A 13,234-nucleotide genomic window follows, 5' to 3' on the forward strand; every position below is an offset into this window, starting at 1 on the left:
AGTAAAGGGCATCCTGCAACACCATTGTTTGAGTCTTTTTAACTTATTGCATTCTTTCACAAAAGCTTGGCAACATCAACTGACGCATGAAGTTTAGGCTTGCCATCTCAAGTTTCCAAAGTGTGACTTTTTTAATGGAAATTTGAAGTTTTGCAGTACAAATTAAACCCACAAGCAGCATACCTCTCAACATTCTAGTTCCAAAATGAGGGGGGTACACTACTTCTCAAAACATGGAAGTTAACTCTCAACTTTCGCAGAATGTCCAGATTTTTACCTCATATTTTTAGTCTGTTCCTCACAAAAATTGTTTCTTTTTTTTTTTGACAAATCGCCGGGATGACCTAACCATTAATCATTAAACAATAACATGCATGTGGGTTTCAGACTTCATATCCTTCAGAAAATGCAGGCTAACACCAATCCTTTTATTCTAGCAACATTCTAAGTATATAAAAGCAATATTCAAAATGTGCCCCTATTTTGGGGTCTTTGTCCCCCATTACATCAGAATCTGTCCAGTTTTGTACGCTAACAGGTTGACAGGTATGCGAGGAATACAGCTGACTAACAACTCCAATAAGGAAGCTATCTTCATATTTTGCATCTATGAAACTTTTTGTGAAGATGTAGGATTCAGTTTTACTTATGAAAATCAGTTTAGAACTGAACACCAAATACGCGACCGTCCAATGCGGAACTGCGACGACCGTGAGCTTTATAAGCCGCAGCATGAGTAATCATCCTCGTAATGAGGTACCCTGAGAGGTATGATAACTATGTCCAAAGAAAGGGAATTCAATCGTTTTGTAAAACTAAAAGCTCAAGTCTTGTCAAACGTGAGTTGCTGCTGTATATACTATTAAGGTGCTTCAGATTCTAAATACCGGTTTTACGCAGCGATTAGAAAACATGGAGAATTACTTTGACAATTATGTAAGCAAGAAAACAAACAAGCCCATACATTTAACCTCTTAGAGCAAGAAATCTGGACAAAATCCTAAATAATGGGGGGTGGCAAAGGGCCAAAAATAGGAACATTATATTGTTCTTATGAACTTAGAAAGTAAACAGAATCACAGGTTTTATAATAGCAAGCATTTTCTGAAGAGTATGAAGTGTAAAAGTCGAACGTCTGTCATTATTTGTGACAAATCTTTAATGACTGCTAACAAACCAAAACTTTATGAAAAACCGAGTCACACACGAGGCAAGAATCTGGACATAAATCCGTATTGATATTTTTCTCTCTCTCTCTCTCTCACCGCTTTAAAAGCTGAATAAGCGTTTACCAGCTGACCTTCCATACTTCAGTGACAGCCCTGGCAACCACGTGAGGATATTGTAGTCACCGGGGTTTATCACATGATTTACCGTCATGTGACAAAAGTTTACTAAGAAACGCGGAAGGTAGTTGACAGCAGAACTGTGCATTCATTAGGGAAGTTGGGCTGTTTTTCAATTAACTCCCCAAATTATTTTCGTGCGCTTCAAGTAACTGAAGGAATACTGGTTTGCAGTTTTACTTAGCAGACTGAGAGTATAATTAACTAAAGAGGAAGGACTGTGTTGGCAGGTATGTTGCATTCAGATATGTGCTAATTTATCAGGTAGTGCTACTACTAGTGGTTAGGTTATCACGCATGTGTTTTTCCTTATCTTTTGTTTTGGTACTTTTTTTGTTTTGTTTGGCATTGCTTTTCTATGTTGTCTGTAGTGGTAGCTGTGATTTCTCTGCCAGCTGATCCCTAGCGTTTAAGACGTATGGGACTTTAATCTTTGGAAACCATATACCACTGGTGTAGCTAGGCATACTTGGTGTACTCAAACGACTATATTTTTGTGAGCATCTCTTCAAAACTTCAACACTCAAAACACGCATGGTATTTACGGTATAGAGGTATAAAAAATAATCATTGTGTAAAAGAATACACCTCTAAAATAGCATTTTATGGGAATAAATGGTAACAGTTGAAAATAAGATGCCTTCTTAAATGTCTGAGGTAGCATTTTTGAGGGTTGAGTACAGTTTTTTTTAAATGATAGGTGGGTGGAAGGGGCAACAGCATTAGGCATGAGTGCAATATGTAAATTACTGTCTACACCTCCGCCCTAAACCCATGTGTATTACAAATTCATGTAGATCATTTTTAACAAACTCCTGAGCAAAATGACAGTGTAATCACAGTTTTTGTTTTGTATAATGAGCAGTACATGAATGTAAGACAGGATATTGTAAATCACGTAACTGTTTGCTTCTTATCTCTGCCCACACACTGGTGTGTATGCATGTTTATCACTGTCTCTCTTTCTTTGTGTGTGTATACACGCACATATATTGTATATAAATAAATGTGTGTTATATCCGAAGCAGAAGACGATTTGGTAAAGAAAGCAAGAGGAAACAAGGATATCCATCCAAAAGTGAATGAATTGAATGATAGAAGACCTATGACAGTCAGACATGATGGCTGAAGAAGATTGAGAGTGGCAGTTAATTGTGAGAGATGGTGACATTTAATGAGACACCTCAGCCCCATGTAGAAAAGTGGAGAAAAATGGGTTGATGATGGTATAATCTTTGTTTAGGAAACAGTGAAATTCTTTGAAATATATGTATGTAACTGTGTTGTAATGGCATCAGTTATGTATTTAAATATAATGAACATGTTATTTAATTTTAAATATTTTTTTTTTTTTTTTTTTTTGCTGAGTTGTGCCATTGTAAAGTGGACATTGCAAAATTAAATACCAAATGTGAAAATGTGATGGAATGCTCTAGTCAATACCCTGACTTTTCAAGTACTTACTTGCTTTTTTGTGTAGTTTTTTGTAGTGTTAAGGGAATGTACAGTTGAACTGTTTTATTAGTACAGCGTATTGCTCTGTGGTTTACAGAATTTATGTAGATTTGCCAAAACATTGAGGACTGCAGACATTGCTAATACTTGATACTTGAGTTGTAGATGACTTTCTATAGTTGTTTGTTAATTTATCCAACTTCTTGAAGGGATATTATCACTGTTAAGTATACCATATTTAGCTGTAGTAAGAGGATAGTGTGGAATTTATTTTCTCTGCATAGCAAATATAGCATAGCATCTCCGAGGGCATTGTGATGATTCCCTGTCTTTTGTGATCATTTATTTCCATGTGGGTTGAACTAATATATCAAAGTGCCTTAATGGTTAAGATATCTGCCTCATGGCTCAAGAGTTCAGGCCTTATCTCTGCCCACTGTCTTCCTGTAGTTTGTGTGCTCATCCTATGCCATTCTGGCTTTTTTCCCTCCTCCCAAAAAGCATGCTAGTAGTTTGGTTATTTCAAGGTTTCCATAATTATTGCATTTGCTCTTGCTTTTGTGATGCATTTAATGGCTGAAAGGGGCCCATTAAGTCTTGTTTGGTTAGCTGGAGAAATGAGTCAGTAAACCAAGAGTGGATCAAAGCAACTTCATTGTTGCAGTAAAACTTTTTAATCATTTTAACCCCTGTCCTTGAAAATCATGAATGAGTGTGGAGACAAAGCACAACTATGGCAGACTATTTTACCCACTGTGATGTGTTCATCTTAGTACAGAGAGCATGGACACAACTCTCACTCTTACTCTAAATACAGGGACAGAATGGCATGCAGTGGTGTTGCAGTGCCTTGGACCCCATGCGTTGTAGGACCTTCCCGGGATTTTTCAGGTTACTCTGTCATAAACCTTTTCCAGATCTACAAAACAATGTAGACAAAATTGGCAAATTCCCATGACCCCTTCAATATCTGCGGAAGCGCAAATAATTAATCTACTGTCCACAGCCAGGAGGAAAACAGTACTTCTCTTTTTAAATTAGAGGCTCATCTATCAAATGGCATAGGCTTTTCCAGGGGGACAAATGAGTGCGATATGTCTGCAAGTGGAACAAACTCTAGTTGCACTGTTTGCACCTTCCACACAGCATTGAAAAGGTATGTGAACCACAACAACCTAGACAACCTCTTGTATCTTCAAGCATTTCTTCACAGATTACATTGACTGCCTCAGCCAGGGTGGTGTGCATCTGTTTAATCATTGTAGTGACATCCCCTCTTGTATGATTTTCATGGACAGAATGGCAATACATAGCTGAAGCTTAGAGTGTCCAGTTTGGGGGTGTGAGTGGTTCTCCTCTTGCAGATGATGATCTCCTCCTGGTCTTGTTCTTTAAAGTAGTTCATTTTGAATGTGAAGCATTTGAGATGGAGATCAGCATCTCTTAATCGGAGATCATAATTTTCTTCAGGAAAAAAAAATAAATTGCTATTTGCAGATAAGACTAAGCAGCTACCTCACATGGAGGCGTTTAAGTACTTCAGGTTTTTGCTCATGAGTAAGGTAGAAGGGACTGGCAAATTGAGTGGCATATAGGTGCAGTTGTGGTTATACTGCAGGCATTGTATAAGACTGCTGTTGATGAAACAGGATCCATGTCCTAGAACAAAGCTAACGATTTACCAGTAGCATCATGGTCCCATCCTCACCTGTGGTCATGAACACTGGGTAGTGACTGAAAGGAGATAATGGATACAAGTGATGTAAATGAGGTCCCTTTGTAAGGTAGGACAGAGTGAGGAGCTCAAAAATCTCTGGTGATCTTGAAGTAGAGCTACCACTCCTCAGGATTGAGAGGAGCCAGGTGAGGTAGTTCGGGAAACTGTGGAGGATGTCCCTTGATGACCGTAATGGCAAGTGTACAGACATAACCAACTGGGAGGAGATCCTGGGCCTAACACAGGGCACATTGAAGAGAGATATCTCTCATATGGACTGTGCTTAACTAAGCACCCCTAGTATAAGCAGGAAACTGTTGCTGTTGCCAGGGGAAATCAGGTCTGCAGTGCACAGGCTACTGCCTCTGTAACTCTGTTTACTATCATTACTGTGAAAGGCAAAACATTTGTTGCTCCCAGTAACAAAAATAAACACAGAAACCAAACTCTCCACTCCTACACAATGTCGACCCAAATGATCAACACATTTGAATCAACATTGTCACCGAAAACATCACGTGATAGTCATATAGGAGCTGATGTAAATCAAATTCCTATACAACATATGTTTTTGCAGGGGGGCAAGCACTCCTGCACCCCCCCACCCCCTGCTACTAATATATTCCAACTCCGAGATCACACTACAGTGGGGATATGGATGAATTTCCAATCCTCACTGTACTGCAATCTCTGTACAGATAGTCAAACATACCTTTTTATGCGAATGCACTACTGCATTCGCATAAGTGTCTTCGACTATCCCATACACTTTTCATTTTGTGCACGACATTCTGATTTTCGGCAGCATAGAATGTCATTCACAGATGATAGTTAACCGTAACTCTCACCAGTTTGTGTTTTAGAAAATTAATGTTCAATGGATTTTCACCTTTGTGCTTTGCCACACTAAGGAAAAGATCAGTGCTGGACTTGACTGTTCTGGTGGCTTATCCCACAGCTTAGGAAGCTGCCCTGTCAGCTTTGTCTAGGGTTGATTGCACCAGTATCATAACATTGCTTTGGGCAGTACAGGATGTACACTTATTTGCTATCCCAGTATTCCAGACAAGAGTACTCTGTAGTGAATTTTAAGTCTTCCAACTCTTCAGTCCAAAAATGCATGCATCCCTACATCTTTCTTCCTCATCGCACCTCCACCATTTGCCATCTACCTGAGGAAAAAATCTGTGGAGTCTGCTTGGGGAATAAAAGTACCCATGCAAGCACCTCCATTCAAAATCCTAAATCTTCTAGACTTTGTTGCATATTTGAGCCACACATATGTTCTCCTGTTGTTTATTTGGGAGTTACTTACCTCATCTCTTTTCTGACCTCTATTGACTCCTGTAGTTATTGTACAGTATTATATGTGCCCTACTAACTGCCCCTCTTTTAACAGCAGCTTCATAAAAACTCAACCAGTGCAGGTCTTTCACTCAGGATTCAACTATCCCTTTCTTTTTGCCTATACTCTTATCAATCCCTGAGAGGGAAGACCGTCTCTAGCCTGCAGTTCAAATGCCTTCTTGGCCTCTTCCCATTTTCTGAACTTTCCCTCTAATTATTTGTTCCCAATACCTGGTTCCTGTTAAATTGTTCAGCCTCATGTGTCTCTAACCATGGCATACTTAAGTCTTCCATAAATGTTTCTATCTGTGCTTTTTTGTTGATTTGCCCATTTCTCTGCTTTATGCAATTATTTTATAATATTTCCAAAATATCGCTAATACCTCTGCAGGATCTTATTTTCCTTGTTATAGACTCGTTATGTTTGCCAGCCACCCTTTCTACTTTCTGTTGTCTAAGTCATTGTGCAAAAAACTTTTTGTCCTTTGGAGTTATCAGTAAACAGTCACTTTACTGCAATCTTTCTAAACTCATACATATTTTCAAGGTATTCCCGTATTTTCTCTTTAGCACTCTGCAATTGCACCTGTTCTTGTCCTGTGCGATTCCCCTTATTCTGCAATACTGTAACCTTTGTCTGCCTCTAAACAATTTTCCTTCTTGACCATATATATGGTCTTATTCTTTGATTTCTATCCTCTTTTTAATCTCCACTTTCATGTTATCCTGCTCACTAGCTGTAACTTTTGGAGTGCTTTCTACCTTCCTTAATGACTTCTGAGTCATTTCCACTACCTATTCATTAACTTCTTTTCTTCTTAACAGGTAGGTGGAGAAGCACCATTGTCTCATTTTACTTCATTACCTTTCATTTTTATCTTCATTATTATTGCTGTATGGTCTGAAACAATTATTGGATGTTTGCCAAAGCGTTCCATTAAATGCACGTTACTGTGAAAAATTATTTGTCTAGTCTAGCCTAGTTATTGTATCTTGGTGAATAATATGTAAATTCTCTGAGTTCCTGCTGCTGAATTTACGTCTTCCATACCAAATGTTTTCATAAATTTTATTCAGAAATGTAATCTGTTTTTATATTTTGCCTTCTAACTCCCCAGATATATCCTTATTGTTGCAAATCAAATTCCATTCCCCACCTATAACTAATATTCCCTACTTAAAGCTGATTTATTTCTCCCATAATTTTGTTAAATTCCATAATAGCAGTTTTAGATGGAATATAAATACTTGCCAGCATAATTCGCATCCCTTGCCAGTAGCCGTTTACTACTACGCATCTCCTGCTGTTGTTTCTTTCCTCTTCTGTCATTACTGCTCGTCTTTGCAGTTAATGTAAGTTCGCCTGTTTTCCTTTGTCCAAGATATTCTGCTGAATGTCCATCCTAAAATCCTTTATCAAATTCACATCCTCAGTTCTTGCTAAATTTGTCTCCTGTAGCATTGCTAGTTGCACTCTGCATTTGTTAATATAGTTAAATATTCTTTATTTTTGTCTATACCTGTGAGACCATTCAGATTCCAAGATAATATGGATTGACGCCATTATGATAGGATGTCATTATTCCTAAGATATATATGCATATATGTGTGTGTGTAAGTGAATCCTGAGTCGGCTTTTTTTTCTGATTTGACCCTGTGGGTGCTGTGGCTGATACTTGATTTGCATGGGGCAGCATCACCTTGTGGATATCTGACTCAACATTATATTTGTTGCATGCAGTATGCAAGCCCTTCACTTTTTCATTTATTTTGTAGCTGTAATCTGTGTTTGTTTGCTGCTTGTGTGTGTCTGCAATACACTTTCTACTCTGACCATTTTGTGCAGCAACCATCTTCTGTGCCTTTTTTCATAAATAAGTTACAAATGTACTCGTAGTCAATCCTGTTTTTTTTCCCCTTTCCTAGCAAGTGAGCCCCATTGTATTCCACCCAGGTATATGATTTTTCTTTCCCCAAGCCTTCTTGCTTTGTATTGAAGTAATTCATAATATTCAATGGTCAGGTCATGCAAAGACTCTTTCCTTATAGTCCTTTGGCTTCTTGTGCTTTCATCATAGGTGCAAGTGCCGTTTCTTCACATTGAGCATCATTTGCCATTGTTCAGCTCAGCCTTGCTGCATCACTTTACAGTCTGCTGACTTTGTCTTTGTGTCAGGCCTGTCACTGTCATTAACATTTATTCCTGAGACTTGTTCAGCTCAGCCTTGCTGCATCACTTTACAGTCTGCTGACTTTGTCTTTGTGTCAGGCCTGTCACTGTCGTTAACATTTATTTCTGAGACGTTTCCTGCGTGTTGTTCATAGGTGTGTACTAGACTAATGGCCCTGGAGCCTTTACAAGCCTAGCCCATAGGATTACCCTGGCATCGTTCCACCCAACCTTAGTTCCTAGTGCCTCTGTCGATTAGAGCCACTGGAGTGATCCCCAGGGTGAATTTTCTATTTCCCATCCACTCATCAAGATTTCTGTTGAAGAGGGCCAGTGAGGTGCTCTGCTTGACATGTATGGGAAGTCTATTCCATAGCATGGGCAGTCTCTGGGTTATGAACCTGTCCCACCAGCATGTTCTATTGACTGTGGTAATGAGCTTGAGGTCTCTGGAGCGTTTGGTGCAGAGGGATTGGGATTTCTTTAGATGTAGCATTTCTAACAGAGCTGTGTCAGACATGGCTTTGTAAGTCAAGCAGAGATTTCCTCTAAGTAGGCGATATGAGACAGAGAATAATTGGAGTTTTTTGAGTCTGTCCATATAGGACAAGTGTTTAAGGCCTAGGATCCTCTTTGTGAGGTATTCTTGCAGCCTCTCCAGTTGTAGATGTCTAGTGAGGTACATGCCAAATGGGGCATTGTACTCCGTGATTGGCCTAATGAGGGAAGAGTAGAGGGAGACAATGACCTCTTTCTTCCTGGATGCAAAACCCTTAGTAATGAGATGTGCCACATAGAAGGACTTTCTGACTACAGTGTCAATGTGGTGGTCAAAAGTGAGTGGAACTCTGAGAAATTAATGATGAGACCAAATGGCTTAGGCCAGTCTTGAAACCACATCTTTTTTAGCTGATCATACCCTTTAACCAAAAACAGGTATGTGGTGCTTTTGTCTTGAGCCATGTGAGATCCGCAGGTACTGAACAGCACTTGTCCTTGCACAGTTCATCATTCTGTGTTATACTCATGACTTACCTTTGAGCCATGTGAGATCCGCAGGTACTGAACAGCACTTGTCCTTGCACAGTTCATCATTCTGTGTTATACTCATGACTTATCATAACCGTTTCTCTTTCTGCTTTCCATCTTGCTTGTCAGTGCCTGTCGGTTTTGATCAATGACCCTGTGATCTACTTTCAGATTATATTTTATTGTAAATATAATACCGTTACCACATGTGAATGTTCTACTCCTGAGCCTTGGTGCTGACTTTGTTGTGTGATCCTGTGCAGTAATGGTCAGTGGGCATTCTACCCTCAGTGCAACATTCAGATTAAAACAAGACACTCCTCATCCCACTCAGACCTAGACTTTAAGTTGTAATTGGTGAAATAGCCTTCTCCACGTTAGGACATGCAGTATGTAACCCAAATATGCAATGAGATTTAAAAAAAAAAACTAGCAAGTGAGATAAAAAAATAAAAAAAGAAAAACCTCCACATCAATGGCATCCTTTAAGAAGGATCTTAAGCTTCACTTGCAAAAATTAATCTAAATGTGTGTTTCTGATGCAGTGGTTAAATGCTTTCATTTTATTTCAGTACATGTATACCTGCAATGTTAATCTTTGCATGTATTGTAATAAGGAAACACTTGTTGCCGTGTAAAGCACCTACTGTAATACTGTTTAAATACATAGCCTTTCCATATATATTTACTATATTATTGCTTATATAGTACCTACGTCTGTCTGTTTTGTGACTTTTGTCTATCAACCTTTATGTTGTAATCACGATACTGAATATATTGATCTGTTTTCTTATTTGTATTGTTCTCGAGTCATAACTGGAAAGCATCAGCAGAGCAGCTGCCTTACCTGGTTATCAAATTCATTTATTTGTGTATTTATTTTTCATTTTCATGTACTATATTTCATGTCTTGTTGATGGTCTGCACTGCAGGGTTTCTGTTCCTGGCATGCATTCTGTAGCAGTTCTTCATAACGGTTATGTGTCGTTCTCGCCTTTCGATTCCTCTACCATCAATATTAAACTTTAATGAAACACAGTGTAAGATATTCTAAAAATTAAGCTAGTGTCCATATTGTTAGTATGATGCACTGCAAGGCTTTTAAGTAGTGCCAAAGAAAGGTTCAGACTAATGTTGCCATGAACGAACTGCAACCCAAATTGGTTGTTGAGGACTGTTTAATCCAACTCAACAGTGATTTTTTAGTTTCCTCTCTCTCCAACATCAACTGGGACTTCATCAGACTTTGTTCTATTACAAAATTAATTTGTTAAATCTTACTTCTGTCATGCCAAACGAAACAAATGCAGAAAAAGAAACTTGATGAGTATAATGCAAGTCAAAACTATGTTAAAATGCAGTAAATACTTATGAAATACTTGTACACTGCACAAACAATATCAGTTGTATGGTAAGTAATATTGCTACTTGGTATCAAGGAGTGTAGAGCTCTTCATTTAGAGTTTTGAAGCATTTGGGCACTTCAAGGACATAGTGCATTGCTATAGTGTAGAAAACAATACTGAAATTTGAACCAAGGCTTGTTTTGTGAAGGTTTCTCTGAAATGCCTGAAGCTGCCCCTTCTATGGAACAGAGTCTCCATCCGTGTGATGATAGTGCATTGCCATACTGTAGAAAACAATACTGAAATTTGAACCAAGGCTTGTTTTTGTGAAGGTTTCTCTGAAATGCCTGAAGCTGCCCCTTCTATGGAACAGAGTCTCCATCCGTGTGATGATAGTGCATTGCCATATTGTAGAAAACAATACTGAAATTTGAACCAAGACTTGTTTTTAAGAAGGTTTCTCTGAAATGCCTGAAGCTGCCCCTTCTATGGAAATGCCTGAAGCTGCCCCTTCTATGGAACAGAGTCTCCATCCGTGTGATGCAGAGACCATTTCAAGTGTCACTTGACAACTGGAACAGGGGAACACGAAATTCATCCCTGGTTTGACACCTTTGTGTCTAATGGACAGAGGCAGTTTGTAAATATTTCATCTCCCAATACCCTGCTTGTAAATGTTTCACTTCCCTAGCCCCTGCTTGCAGTTCTTAACAGTACCAGAACAGTAACAGAATGGGTGGTTAGGCTTAAAAAGGCCCTTGTCATCCTTAGCCTAGTACACTCCTATGAACTTACGATACTTGTATTTTGTTTCCTTGCTGCATTTGCTGTGAAATATTCTTTCAGATTCTCAGGGAAAAAATTGGTTGCAGTACTTTTCAGTAATTTACATAACCCAGCCACTGGGGATGCACAAACCAGTGCATTTCTTTGCACCGGTCCCAAGCCCGGATAAATAGGGAGGGTTGCATCAGGAAGGGCATCCGGCGTAAAATTTTGCCACATCATACATGCGGACAACAGTACAGATATACATACCGGATCGGTCGAGGCCCGGGTTAACAACGACCATCACCAGTACTGTTGGCCAACAGGGTGCTGGTGGAAATTAGGCTACTGTTGGCCGAGGGAGGAGAAGAGGGGGGAAGCATGCCCGAAGGCAGGTAAAGGCTTGGACTGTGGTAGTGAAGGTCGGAACTTTGAATGTTGGCAGTATGACTGGTATAGGGAGAGAGCTAGCTGATATGATGGACAGAAGGAAGGTTGGTATATTGTGTGGAGTTCAAATTGTTTTATCATGGTGTGGATGGGAAGAGAAATGGCGTAGGGGTTATCCTGAAGGAACAGTTTGCCAAGAGTGTTTTGGAGGTGAAAAGTGTGTCGGATAGAGTGATGTTTATGAAGCTGGAAATTGATGGTGTAATGATGAATGTTGTTAGTAAATATGCTCCACAAGTTGGGTGTGCGATGGAAATGAGAGAAATATTTTGTAGTGAGTTGGATGAAGTGGTGATGACTGTACCCAAGGGTGAGAGAGTAGTGATTGGAGCAGATTTCAATGAGCATGTTGGTGGAGGGAGAAGAGGGGATGAGGAAGTGATTGGTAGGTATGGTGTTAAGCAAAGGAATGCAGAAGGTCAGATGGTAGTGGATTTTGCAAAAAGGATGGACATTGCTGTGGTGAATACATATTTTAACAAGAGGGAGGAGCATAGGGTGACATACAAGAGTGGAAGAAGATGCATACAGGTGGATTATATCTTGTTTAGAAGGGCCAGTCTGAAGGAGATTGGAGACTGTAAAGTGGTGGTAGGAGAAAGTGTAGTTAGGCAGCAAGTGGTTTGTAGGATGACATTGGTGTTCAATAAGAGGAGGAGGAGTGTGAGGTCAGTACCAAGGATCAAATGGTGGAAATTGAAAAAGGGTAATTGTGAGGTGGAGTTCAGGGAAGAGTCAAGACAGGCACTGGGTGGTAGTGAAGAGTTACTGAATAGCTGGGTAACTACAGCAGAGCTAGTAAGGGAGATGGCTAGAAAGGTGCTTGGCGTGACATCTGGAAGGAGGACAAGGAGACCTGGTGGTGGAATAAGGAAGTACAGGAGAGTATACAGAGAAAGAGGTTGGCGAAGAAGTGGGATGGTCAGAGAGATGAAGAAAGTAGACCGGAGTATAAGGAGATGAGGTGCATGGCAAAGAGAGCGGTGGCGAAGGCTAAGGATAAGGCGTATGAAGAGTTGTATGCAAGGTTGGACACCTAAGGAGGGAGAAAAGGCCTGTATCGACTGGCTAGACAGAGGGACCAAGCTAGTAAAGATGTGCAGCAGGTAAGGATGATAAAGGATAATGAAGGAAACATACTCACAAGCGAGGAGAGTGTGTTGAGCAGATGAAAAGAGTACTTTGAGGGGCTGATGAATGAAGAGAATGAGAGGGAGAGAAGGTTGGATGATGTGTGGATAGTGAATCATGAAGTGCAGTGGATTAGCAAGGAGGAAGTAAGGATAGCTATGAAGAGGATGAAGAATGGAAAGGCTGTTGGTCCATATGACATACTTGTGGAAGCATGGAGGTGCATAGGAGAAATGGCAGTGGAGTTTTTAACTAGATTGTTTAATGAAATCTTGGAAAGTGAAAGGATGCCTGAGGAATGGAGAAAGTGTTTTGGTACTGATCTTTAAGAATAAGGATGATGTGCAGAGCTGTAGTAACTACAGAGGGATTAAATTGATCAGCCACAGCATGAAGTTATGGGAAAGAGTAGTGGAAGCTAGGTTAAGAAGGGAGGTGATTAGTGATCAGCAGTATGGTTTCATGCCAGGAAAGA

At 39.7% G+C, this 13,234-nt stretch overlaps 1 protein-coding gene across 1 annotated transcript in view; it reads left to right on the plus strand.

Moving 5' to 3' along the window:
- Positions 1–1,330: 1,330 nt before the first annotated feature.
- CTNS (cystinosin, lysosomal cystine transporter) overlaps positions 1,331–13,234 on the plus strand; it is a 391,269-nt gene continuing 379,365 nt past the window's right edge. The window contains exon 1 of the mRNA XM_044090703.1: positions 1,331–1,576. The gene's annotated coding sequence lies outside the window, so the exon portion shown is untranslated. The remainder of the gene's footprint in view (positions 1,577–13,234) is intronic.

This window comes from Protopterus annectens, chromosome 13.part0 (genome assembly GCF_019279795.1).
Source record: "Protopterus annectens isolate FY-2018-M chromosome 13.part0, PAN1.0, whole genome shotgun sequence".
Classification (NCBI taxonomy): domain Eukaryota; kingdom Metazoa; phylum Chordata; order Ceratodontiformes; family Protopteridae; genus Protopterus; species Protopterus annectens.